We start from the raw sequence: 10,992 nt of genomic DNA, 5'->3' as shown, positions 1-10,992 counted from the left end.
TTTGTTTGTTTGTTTTGCTTGGTTTGGGTTTTTTTTGTTTGTTTGTTTGATTGTTTTTTAATTTTGGGGTTTTTTGGTTTTATTTTGGGTTTTTTGTTTGTTTGTTTTGGGTGGTTTTTTTGGGTTTTTTGTTTGTTTGTTTGTTTTCTTCTAAAAATATATGAACACGTGGAAAGGTTTTGTATTTCTGTCTGTGTGGAGGCTGGAACTCTGTTGGCCAAGTATAAAGTAATGCCACTGACACTAAAAAGACAGTGTTGGCGGGGTTTATCCTGCTGATTTCAGAGGATTTGGAACACTCCCAGGAGACACCCACTGAGCAGTGCCCACGCACAGCCCACACCACAGGCTCCCAGTGCCACCCACACCTCTGTGGAGTATAAAGTAATGCCACTGACACTAAAAAGACAGTGTTGGCGGGGTTTATCCTGCTGATTTCAGAGGATTTGGAACACTCCCAGGAGACACCCACTGAGCAGTGCCCACGCACAGCCCACACCACGGGCTCCCACGCCACCCACACCTCTGTGCTGGGAGCAGCGAAGGGTGGCCACCAGCTGTAAACTGCATTTGCTATTTTTTAGGGTTGAAATGAGTGCTTGGAGCTTGCTGAAGGAGTGGTGCCACCCCAAGGGGGAGGAATTGGTTCCAGGGGACCTGCAAAGGGAAATCGTGACTGGCAGCCCAGGGGCTGATGATTTTGGGGCCTGTGTGCCCCTGAGGGCTTGTGCCCTGCTCACAAGGGGATGTGGGCACTGGCAGGAGCTGGCTGGGAGTCCTGCCCAGTGCTGGGGTAAACTGGGCAGGCTGGTGGAAGGAATCCTGCTCCTCTCCTTTGGGGTTTACGCAGCGACAGAAGAGCCCAGCCCTGCCCCATTCTCCCTCAATGACTCTGAGCACTCCAGAGTGCTGCATTCCCACTTGTGCCCCTTTCCTACAAAACTTCAGGAGAGGATTGGAATGACAGTGAGATGTTTTCACAGCTGTGGTGTCAGCTCTTGGCCCTCCCCAGAGCAGGATAAAGCACGGAACATGGACAAATCCAAGAAATCCACATTCCTTCTGCTTCCCAGGCATGGCCAGGAGCTGGTATGTCTATAACCTCCCTGCCTGACCCTATTTCTCTCAGTGTTTCTTGAATACACAAGGAGCATTTTATCAGCTAGGAACATACTTGATTGGGAAAACTTCTGATCATCCCAGGCACGAAATGCCATGCCTTGACAGACAGGCTACTCCTAATCCATCTGTTCTTAAAGCAATGGATACAAATTGACACGAATGGAAGTCAATAAAGCAGATCCTGGTGCTCCTGGTTGCACCCCCCTCTTGACTTGAAAACCTTTTCCTTGGTTTATCCTATTCATCATTGTTATTTGAGAACTGTATCACAGTATTATTTTTAAAATGTGAAGGTTGTCTTGGCTTAGAAAACTGTGGAAAAGAGATGAAATGCTCTTGGGATTGAAGGCAGTTGTTCCTGAGTCGGGCGGGCAGGCGGGTGGATCCAGCACACTCCCTCATCTCCTGGGTTGGAGGCATTTATGTGAGACTTCCCCAGGGTCCTCCAGCAAAAATCCTGAGGATGAGCTCGATGTCCTTCTTGGAGAGAGGAAGGTGCTGCTCTGTGATGATGCTACTGATCCCAGTTGTTCCCAGTGGGGTCACAGAAAGGAGCTCCCCCTTGGTAGGCTGGGTGAAGACTGCTGAGGGATCCCAAAGGCTCTGCCAGGGGCTGTGCTTCCAAGGCTCCCAAACTAGTTGTTTGTGAAGGATGCTCCTGTGCAAGGCAGGATGATGAAGCAGGGTTGGTTTTTGGCTGCTCCCGCTGAAGTTCATGTGTGCCCTCTGTCCCAAATCCCATTTATGATGCTGAAGACATCCTTGAGGGGAGCCTGGCGTGACACATCTCATCCCCCCGGGGCTCAGAACTGAGCTTTGCAGGGTGAGGAGGGGGCTGGGGCAGCCAGGGCTTGGGACACCCCAGAGCCCATGTCTGCTCCTGCCTCCCTCCCTCTGGGGTTGGACAAGACCCCTGGGGAGTCCTGACCCTGTGGAAACCCCGAAGAGATTCCTGTCCCCAGGAGAATTCTAAGCCCATTCCAGGAGGATTCCCGTACCTCTCCCAGGGAGGAACCTTCCCCACAAGAGAGTTTCCTACTGCCACAGGGGCATTTCTGCCCCACCTCAGAATCTTCTGTCCTCCCAGGGGAATTCCTGCCCCCCAGGAGGGTTTCTGCCCTCAAGGAGAGTTCTCCTGGGGGGATTCCTGTCGCTCCTGAAAGTCTTTTAAGGCCCAGAGGGGGGTCCCTCCCCTTTCCAGGGGGATCCTGTCCCCGGGAGCACCCCCGGCCCCGGCCCCGCCCTGACCCCCGACCCCCTCCCCTGCGGGCGTGGCCGCTCGGGGGCGTGGCCGGGGGCGTGTCCAGGCGGGGACGGTGACGCAGTGGGCGGGGCAGGGCGGGGCGGCAGCGGCGGCAGCGGCGGCTTCCAGCGACTTCGGCGGGCGGTGAGTGCGGGCGGGGCCGCGCTGCCCACGGGGGATGCTCAGCCCCGCGCGGGGCCGCCCGGGGGGAGCTCTGCCCCCGTGACCCCCGTGGGGCCGCCCGGGGGGGGCTCAGCCCCCCGGTGGGACCGGACCCGCAGGGCTCTGCCCGTATTGCCTGCCCCGGGGATGCTCTGCTGCCCCCCGAGAGGATGCTCGGCCCCCTCCGTGGGTATGCTCAGCCCCCGGCGGGGCTGGACTCGGCGGGCTCTGCCCTTTTTGCCACCTCCCGGGGATGCTCTGCCCTCCTCCCCCCCACCCCCCTTTCTGGGGATGCTCCCCATTGCCCCCCGGGCGGGGCCGCAGTAGGGATGCTCAGCCCTGCCGTGCCCGGGGGATGCTCTCCCCACTCCCGCCCGGAAGAGGCTGACTCGCTCCGGGGGTGCTTCATCTCCCACCCCGTTACCCCTTGGAGGGGGTGTCTGAGTCAGGGTGTGCTGAGCTCCCTCATTTCCCTTGGGCTGAGTCTGAGCTGGGGAGTGTCATTCTCGCCCCGAGCTGGGTTGGAGGAGGGACTTGCTCTGCCCCGGCTTTACCCGCAGACTGAGCATCTGAGCTAGGGTTGCTCCCCTCAGTCCGCTGGCCCCGGACCGAGAGCCGGGGAGATACTCTGCCCCATCCCCACTGGGTGTGCAGGCAGGGGGTGAAGGGTGGGCACATCCCCCGAGGCCGCATGGTATGGGGGGCAGGGAGGGGGCAGTTATTCCTTAACCCGGTAGAGGGGGTCTTGATTTTCAGCTGCTCTCTGCCTCTGGCAGCCCCCCATATCCTCCCAAACTGTCCCTTTACATCCTGTTCCCCAGATTCTACCTTACACCGAGGGGAGGGCAGGAATGCGGGTGAGCCTGGTCCTACCACGGCCTTCTCCCAGTCCTCTGATTTCCCAGCGCTGTCTCCTCCCGCCTTCCTCAGTGCTGCCTCCAGCCCTGGAGCATCCACCCAGCACCGAGCTCTGTGTCAGCCCCACTGAGCATCTGCCTGGCTCCGAGCTCTGGGCTGGACCAGATCGTGGGGATGCTGCCACACACATGCTCCTGGAGCTCAGCACCAGGTAAATGCCTTCCAAGCTGGGCCAGCTCGGAACTGGGAAGATGCTCATGGATCTGGTTCAGCCTAAACATTGGCCTGTGTGCTCGGGGCCGGACCAGAGGCGCATCTGTCCAGCTTGGCTAGCTCCAGCTGTGCCCACACTGGTTCCCAGCCTCTGTTAGCTCTGTTCACAGGGCTGCTGCAAGCTGCCTCCAGACAGCACTGTTTGTTCCTGAATAACCAGCCTTGAAGGGCTTGTTTATCCCCTCAATTGCATCATTAGAGCAGCAATTGGCTTAGGGAGCTGGGTTTTGTTAAAGCTGTGCAAACCCTTCTGGGGAGGCCCTGGTTTTGGCCAAGTCAGGATTGGCAAAGCGTTCATTTTAGCTCATTTGCCACCATCTGCTGGATGCTGGAATGAGGTTCTTCTGGTGGGTTTAATACCACCAAGCCACTGTGTGAGCAGGAGCTGCTCCAGAGGCAAGTGTGAGCTAGAGTTTGGGACCTGGATGAATGTGCCTGTGTGGTTTGGGAGTTTCTTGGTTGTGGTGCTGCCCACCCAGCAGGAGGTGGAAAGTTGAGTGTCTTTGTGTCTCTGATGATCAGTCTGAGAGTCTCAGGTACCTGTGCTCTTGGGGACATGACGCTGTGCTGCTCCCTGCAGGTGCTGGTTGGGGAACAGGGCTGATCTGCAGGGACTTCCCTGGAGATTTGTCAGGGAGCCATCAGCACAGGTCCCTGCTGCCATCTCCCTGGCACCCTGTGGTGCTCAGGTGCACAGGTGCCTTCCAGCTTCAGTGCTTGCTCCTCCTGCAGCTCCTTCCCAGGAGTCAGGCCAGAGGCTGTCTGGGACCAGTGTCACCAGCAGGAGGGTGGGGTGCCTCTGAACTGGCACCTGAGACACCAGTGGTGGGACTGATGGACAGATCCAGCTTTCTGCAGCGGCCAGCTTGGCAGATGTGGGATTAAACATCCCATCCCTGTGCAGCCTTGTGTCTTTGTGGTGAGTGGCTCTTGCTCTCTACCGGTCCAGCTGAGCTTGGCAGCAGCTCCAGTGAAGATGCAGAGGGACTGGACAGCTGGAGCTTTGGGTTCCTGCCTGTCTCAGTTGTCTTAGAAGGCACCAGGGCTAAAACCCCCACCAAAACCCTTCTCATCTGCATCTTTGGAGGGACATTTTTGCAAGTCTTGTTCTTTGGGGCAGCTCCCACTGGGGGCTGGGAATGAGGACAGGGATGAGGAGGAGGCTGACTGAGTGTGAGTTGTGGGTCCCACTGTGCTGGGTGAGGATGTCCTGAGTCAGTGCTGGGAAGGAGCCTGACACTGTGCTGGAGCTGGAGGTTCACACTGGAACTGAGAGAGGCTTTCTTGGAGCCTCAGAGGGAGCTGAATTCAAATTGGGGCCCAACTGGGAATACCTCTGGAGGGCTCCACTCTGTGCACATGAAGAATCATTGCCATAAGTGTCCATCCTCTGCCTGGGAATTGCCATTTCAGGGTTTCCAGTAAAGCAGAAATATACTGTATTCTTTATCTAACCTTGAAACCTTAATTCACAATTAATTTCCTCCTAAAGAATGCTTTGGTGAGCCAGAGGTTTCCCAGATGGCTCCCAAAACTGAGCTGTGAGGTCTCTGAATATTACCTGGAGAAGGTTGTTGGATCCATTGCCCAGCTGCCCTCCCAGCAAGGTGTGAATGACAGCGCCTTCCTTAGGGATGGTTTCTGGGATGGTCCAAGCACCAGGTGTGGGGTGACAGACCTGACCCAGGCTGAGGGCTCTGCTGGGGCCCCTGCGGGTGGGTCCAAGCCTTGGCCAGGCTGCTGGAGGATGTGGTTGGGAGTTTTCAGTGCTTAAAGGCCTCTTCTGTGAGCAGACGAAAGGCTTGGAGGTGGGCTCCCGTGTGGGTGTGCTCACATGGGCTGGCATTTGGGAGGGAGGAGGGAAAATATCACATGGAACAACTGCAGTATTGGGGGACAGGTCTGTGTTTGGGCCCATCTGGAGCAGAAGTTGTGGGAAATTATTCCAGGCTCTTTGCTATAAAAGTTGTACTGATGTAACTGGATTTTATTTCTGTTTGTTGTGTGGTCAAACAGGTTCAAACCCTTGTGGGGACAGAGTAAAAGCCTTGAGTTCATTTGTAGGGTTGGGATGTCCTGAGGAATCAGGCTGAGAAAGCTGGGGCAGCTCAGCCTGGAGAGCAGGAGGCTGTGTGGAGACCCCACAGCCTCTTCCAGGGTGTGAAGGGGCTACAAGGGAGCTGGAGAGGGACTCTGCAAAAGGAAATGGAGTGACAGGACAAGAGATTCACACTGAAAGAAGAGATTTAGATTCGATATTGGGAAGGAATTCCTCCCTGTGAGGGTGGGGAGGCTCTGGCACACCACCTGGTTCCCCAGAGAAGCTGTGGCTGCCCCTGAATCCCTGGAAGTGTCCATGTCCAGACTGGACAGGGCTTGGTTAGTAGGAGGTGTCCCTGCCCATGGCAGGAGGTTGGAATGAGCTGAGCTTTAAGGTCCCTTCCAGCCCAAGCCATGCTGTGATTCTGTGGTTTTATGAATGAAGTAGCTGCTCATCTCTCTCATTTTTGTGCAAAACTTGCTGCTCCTCAGCCCTGGGCAGCACTGGCAGCACAGTGATTCCCAAAACACAGGAGGATCTGGGAGCTGGGTGTCTGACCTTCTCCAAAAGCCTCTGGCCAGGAGGGGACTGACCCTGTGTCCTCCACGTTGTCCTTCCTTAGCTGAATCTTCACTCTGATGTTTTAAGCAGCTCGTGGGTCGCTGTCTCCAGCTCTGTAATCCTGCAGGACTGACAAGGCTGGAATTTATCTGAAATGCAGATTTTTTTTTTTTTTTCTGCTCCTGGTTTTCAGCTCCTGCCATGCTTCTCTTAGCAAGCGTGAGGAGCTACCGGCTGGGTAGCTGCCTTTAATTGCATCCAAACATTAAAAAAAGAAGAGCACAAGTGGCACATGAGAGCTCGTTTCCCCATCCTCCTGTCCGTGTCGAGCGGTTTCCAGGAGAGGGCAGTTCCTGGGGATTTTTGCTGCATGGTGCCTCTCCCCTGCGGCTCCTGCCGTGTCCAGCCCCTGTGTCGGTGCTCCCGAGCAGAGCCGTGCCCGGCACCGCGGGCCGGGGCCCGCTCCTCCGCGGGGCCCTGAGGCGTTCTTAGCGGGGCCGGGTGCTTTAGATAGCGGCCGCGGGGATGTGCGGCAGGGAGGGAAGAAAGGAAGGAGGCTCCTCCTGCCTGGACTCCACATCCCGCCTTCCAGAGAGGGCAGCATCCCTCGCCAGGGCGGGATGACACGGCAGGGAAGAGGCTCCCTCCCGGGACTGCTGCCCATGCGGCAGGTGCGTGCATTTAACTTCGCATTTCCACCCTTTCCTGGTGGAAATTTCTCTGCAATTCCAAATTCCCTCCTGGCCATGCCATGATGTGATGTGCTGGGACAGCAAACACTGCAGCTGTGGGGTGCCTGAGGGGTCCATAGCCCAGAGGAAGGAGCTGGGCTGAGCATGGGATGCCTGGAGCCTGGGAGAAGGGGACGTCTGGCCCCAGCCCAACTCTCACCTTTTCAGAGTCTCATTAGTGCAGAACACCTCACACGGAGTTTCTCCTGCCAAAGCCTGGCCTTTCTGGTTCCAGAGTTGGGAAGGTGTTTATAGCCTTACCGTGGCATTAACACAGGTGTCATAAAGCTGATCTCAGGCTCTGGATCATGAGTTAAATAGGCTTGGTGGTGGTGCCTAGAACTGCTCCCCATGCAGACATTCCCAGTGCCAGGAGCTGCGGGCACAGAGGGGAAAGATGGGCTTGTACAAAATCCATAATCCACTTAATCTGCCCTGTAATTCAGTGTCTGGCAGCTGTAACTAAGTAGATCTGGGCTTCTGTCAAGCAGCAGCCCCAAACTGTTTTCCAGGAAGGAGTCAAAAAATGTCCAGAGGTTATTTTTGGCTGTGGCTGATTTATTCACACACTGATCAGCCAGGAGAGGAGTTATTCTGGTCCCACACTGCCCCACATAACACCAAGTGCTGTGTGTGGGTGTGGTTTCCCTGGGAGACATTGGGGGATGACACTCCTGTTTGTGGATGGAGCTGTCAGGAACCCCTTGGAGGCTCCGTGTCCTATGAGCACACTCAGGGTCCTCAAGTAAGGCCAGAGCCAGGGAACAGGCACAGGCTCTGTGCCCTCTCACCCTCTGTCCTTGGGGATAGACCTGAGCCCTGTGTCCTGGGGTGGTGGAAGGCTTTGTGCCTTACAATTCCTACTCCATCCTGAGCAGCACCCAGCTCAGTCGGGGTCTCCCTGGGTGACACATGGATTTGGGGAATGCAGGGAGTTGTTTCAGGGCTCTTTTGGGCATCGTGTTTTTTCAAGGCTCAGGAAGGGCCGAAGTGTCTGGGACGGTTTCTCTGCAGGACGTAGTGGCTCTGGTGCTCCTGGATTTTTCCCTCCTGTGTTTGCTTTCCCTGGCATGCTGTGAAGCTGAGCTCCTACTCTTGAGAAGGGGTGGTGGGAGTGAAGTGTGAGGGTGGCAAAGCCAAATCCTGCTATTCTTCTGTATCTGCAGAAGAGAATGTTTCTCTGGGGCGTTCTGGTGTGGCCACCACTGGTTTCTGGCCATGGATTGGGATCTGCCAGGGTGGGAATCACTGGGATGTTGTGCTGCTGTAACTTTTGCAATCCCACCATGCTGATGACGTGTCTCCCACCCGGCTGAGGATGGAATCACTCTTGGCTGTGTCCCTGTGCAGAGATGCTGGCAGCAGTAGAGGTCCTGTCCCTCTAGGTTGCTGTGGGACTGGAGCATCAGTGAAGGCCATGTCCAGCCTGGATGCACTGCTGGATGGGCAAAGGGCACCCGATCTCCACATCTGCAGCCAGGGCTGTATCTGCCAGCAGTTTGGGCTAAGGCAGGCTGGGGAGGGTTGAGGAGGCCATGTGGGGGTAGAGGATCAGAAAACCAAAGCCTCTGAAGGATCCACAGGGGTGTTAACCAACCCAAATTTTCAAGCTTTGCTGCTTGGAAAACCTGGATGTGCTAGAGAGTGGATGGGTGGAAAGTCTGGAGATTCCCATGTGCCTGTGGAGAGCTGCTGTCCCTGTTCCTCCCCAGCATCGCAGCACCTGGAAGCAGATGTGCCTTTACTGGGACATGGGGTGGAGTCTCGGGTCACTGCCGGGGTCCCTGGGAGAGCCTCCTCCCAGAACCCTTCCAGGAGCTTGGGCTCCCCATGCATCATGTGCTCAATAACATGACTTTACTAATTTTAACCCATCAGGTTTTAATTAGAGCCAGAAGGCTCATCTCTCCTGACCTGAGCTGTCTTTCCTTTGATCCCAAATCCAGAAAGGGTTTGCTTTGCTGCTGTTATCTATCTGACATCCAGATGTGCCACCCAGAGAGCAGCTTGTGTTTGATGGGGAGAGAATCTTCTCCCCAGCATCAAAACCTGGATGATAATCACTTGATTACAGCCAACACTTTGGGCTGCCATATTAAAAAAAGAGCATTTTTTTCTGGTTTTGATCATCTGCTTCTAGTTAGTTTAGTTAGCAGACTTTCACAGTGGCCATTTTTGGAGTTGGCAGCCAGAGCATCCCTGCAAGCAGAAATGGCTTTTGTTACATGTGTCCTTCGTGTTTACACATTTATAGAGAAATTTTGTCTCCTGAACTGAGGCTGCCATGAGCCCCAGCACTGCTGATCAGTGCCTGCCTCTCTGGGAGCACCGGTGTCGCTTTCAAATCACACGTTGTCAATAAATCTCGTTCTGAGTGCCCTGCAGCAAATGGCATCAGCCTGCACGGGGAGAGCTCTCCCACACGTCCTCCCGCTGCCTAAAAATACCAGTGCTTGAATTCTCCAATGGCTTGGCTATTGCACAGCTTCCATTCCTGCCTGAGATCCTGCTCATGGCTCGGTGCAGGACATCTGCTGCGCTCCCAAGGGTCACACTCTGCCCCCCAGATGTGGGCTTTAGGTAAAGCAGCAGCTGCATCAATTTGGGGGTAAATTAACATTTATTACCTTTACTCTCCGTGCTGTGACGTGTGTTTGTGATCGGGGGTGTGGGGTCCAGGAGGGAAATGATGGCACATTCTCTGGTGGCCACTGAGAGCCCATCTATTGAGGAAGGACGAGTTTTGGGGACTTCATGTAGCATCAAGCAAAATACCCTCAAAACCCTCTGTTAACTCTCTATGTGTGTCCTGGGAGTCTGTTCCATCCTCTTTGTAAATAAACAATTTTCACATCTGGCTTTGAGACGTGAGATACAGAAAAGGTGGCCAGCTGTTTTGCTTTGAGAGCCAAGTCTCTGTTCAGTGGGTGAATGCAGAGGTGAGTGCTGGTGTTTCCAGTTCACACAGGGCACTGGGCAGATTGGTGTGCAGGCAGCAGGCTCTTGTCTCCAGCAGCTTTCAGCCTCCTGACCCTGCTGGCTTGTGGTGGAGCAGGGAGAGCTCATCACTTGAACTGTGAATGAAGCCAAGGGATGATGTCACCTGCTGTGATCTTGGGGGCAAGTGACAAACTGGCTTTGTGGCACTGACGGGGATTTGAGAGCAGAGCTGGGTGTGATGGATGTGCAAACTGAAGTTCAGCACAGCTGGGAGGTGCTGAGCTGTAAAAGAGGAGTGATGGTCTCAAGGGATGTGTTTCATTAGGAGACCTTGGATTGAAGGTATTTGGATTTTCCTCTCTCCATCTCCATGTGATTGCCCTATTTGCTGCTGGGAGGTTCATGAGGGAGCTGGAATCCAGCAGTGTAGGAGCAGGAGCTCGAGGAGCACATTCACAGGGCTGGCTGCTCCCTGGGAGCCCTGCACCCTGCTGCAACGTGGTCAGGCCATGGACACAGGCACTGATAGTTCCCCCAGTCTTGCAAAGAAAATAATGTTTATTTTTGAGTCTGGAAAGACGAGGAAACCAGTCACCAACCCCACCAGCTAGCAGACACTGGCTGCTTGACTTCCTCCTTTCTCTACTGAAAATCAAAGGAAATCCAACCGTTGGAGATGCCAGGGAGGGGCTGTAACTGCTCTGGCCTGGGACCAATGTAGTGACTCATCAGGAAGAGCCACCCTGGTCTGTCAGACCAAGGTGTGTCAGCTCCTCCATCACTCCATGCTTGAACTTTCTCCTTCCAAGGACTCTTGACTCCTCATGGGCTGCCCTAAGGTGCCTCAAATTGCCAAAACCCTGGTGTGGGGAAGGAAGCAGAAGAATCTTCCCATGCTCCTGCCTGCACCTGGAGCTTTGTCTCTTTTCTCTTGGTGCAGGTGGAGAGGAGAATGACATTGGTCATCTCCTGTGTGGTCACTCTTGAGTTGGACATTTGTCTGAATGTGTTCTCCCAAAAGTGTGAGAATTTGCAGAATTTATCCCCAAATCATAGAATCA

The 10,992-nt window shown here is 54.9% G+C and overlaps 1 protein-coding gene across 3 annotated transcripts in view; it reads left to right on the top strand.

The window, feature by feature from the left end:
• Positions 1 to 2,430: 2,430 nt before the first annotated feature.
• PPFIA4 (PTPRF interacting protein alpha 4) overlaps positions 2,431 to 10,992 on the top strand; it is a 58,541-nt gene continuing 49,979 nt past the window's right edge. For all 3 annotated transcript variants that reach the window (XM_039698547.1, XM_039698546.1, XM_039698545.1), the window contains exon 1: positions 2,431 to 2,509. The gene's annotated coding sequence lies outside the window, so the exon portion shown is untranslated. The remainder of the gene's footprint in view (positions 2,510 to 10,992) is intronic.

The sequence above is a fragment of the Passer montanus genome, unplaced genomic scaffold (genome assembly GCF_014805655.1).
Source record: "Passer montanus isolate IOZ18808 unplaced genomic scaffold, ASM1480565v1 scaffold127, whole genome shotgun sequence".
Classification (NCBI taxonomy): domain Eukaryota; kingdom Metazoa; phylum Chordata; class Aves; order Passeriformes; family Passeridae; genus Passer; species Passer montanus.
Note: the sequence above shows the minus strand (reverse complement) of the source record. Positions and strands in the feature narration are given on the sequence as shown.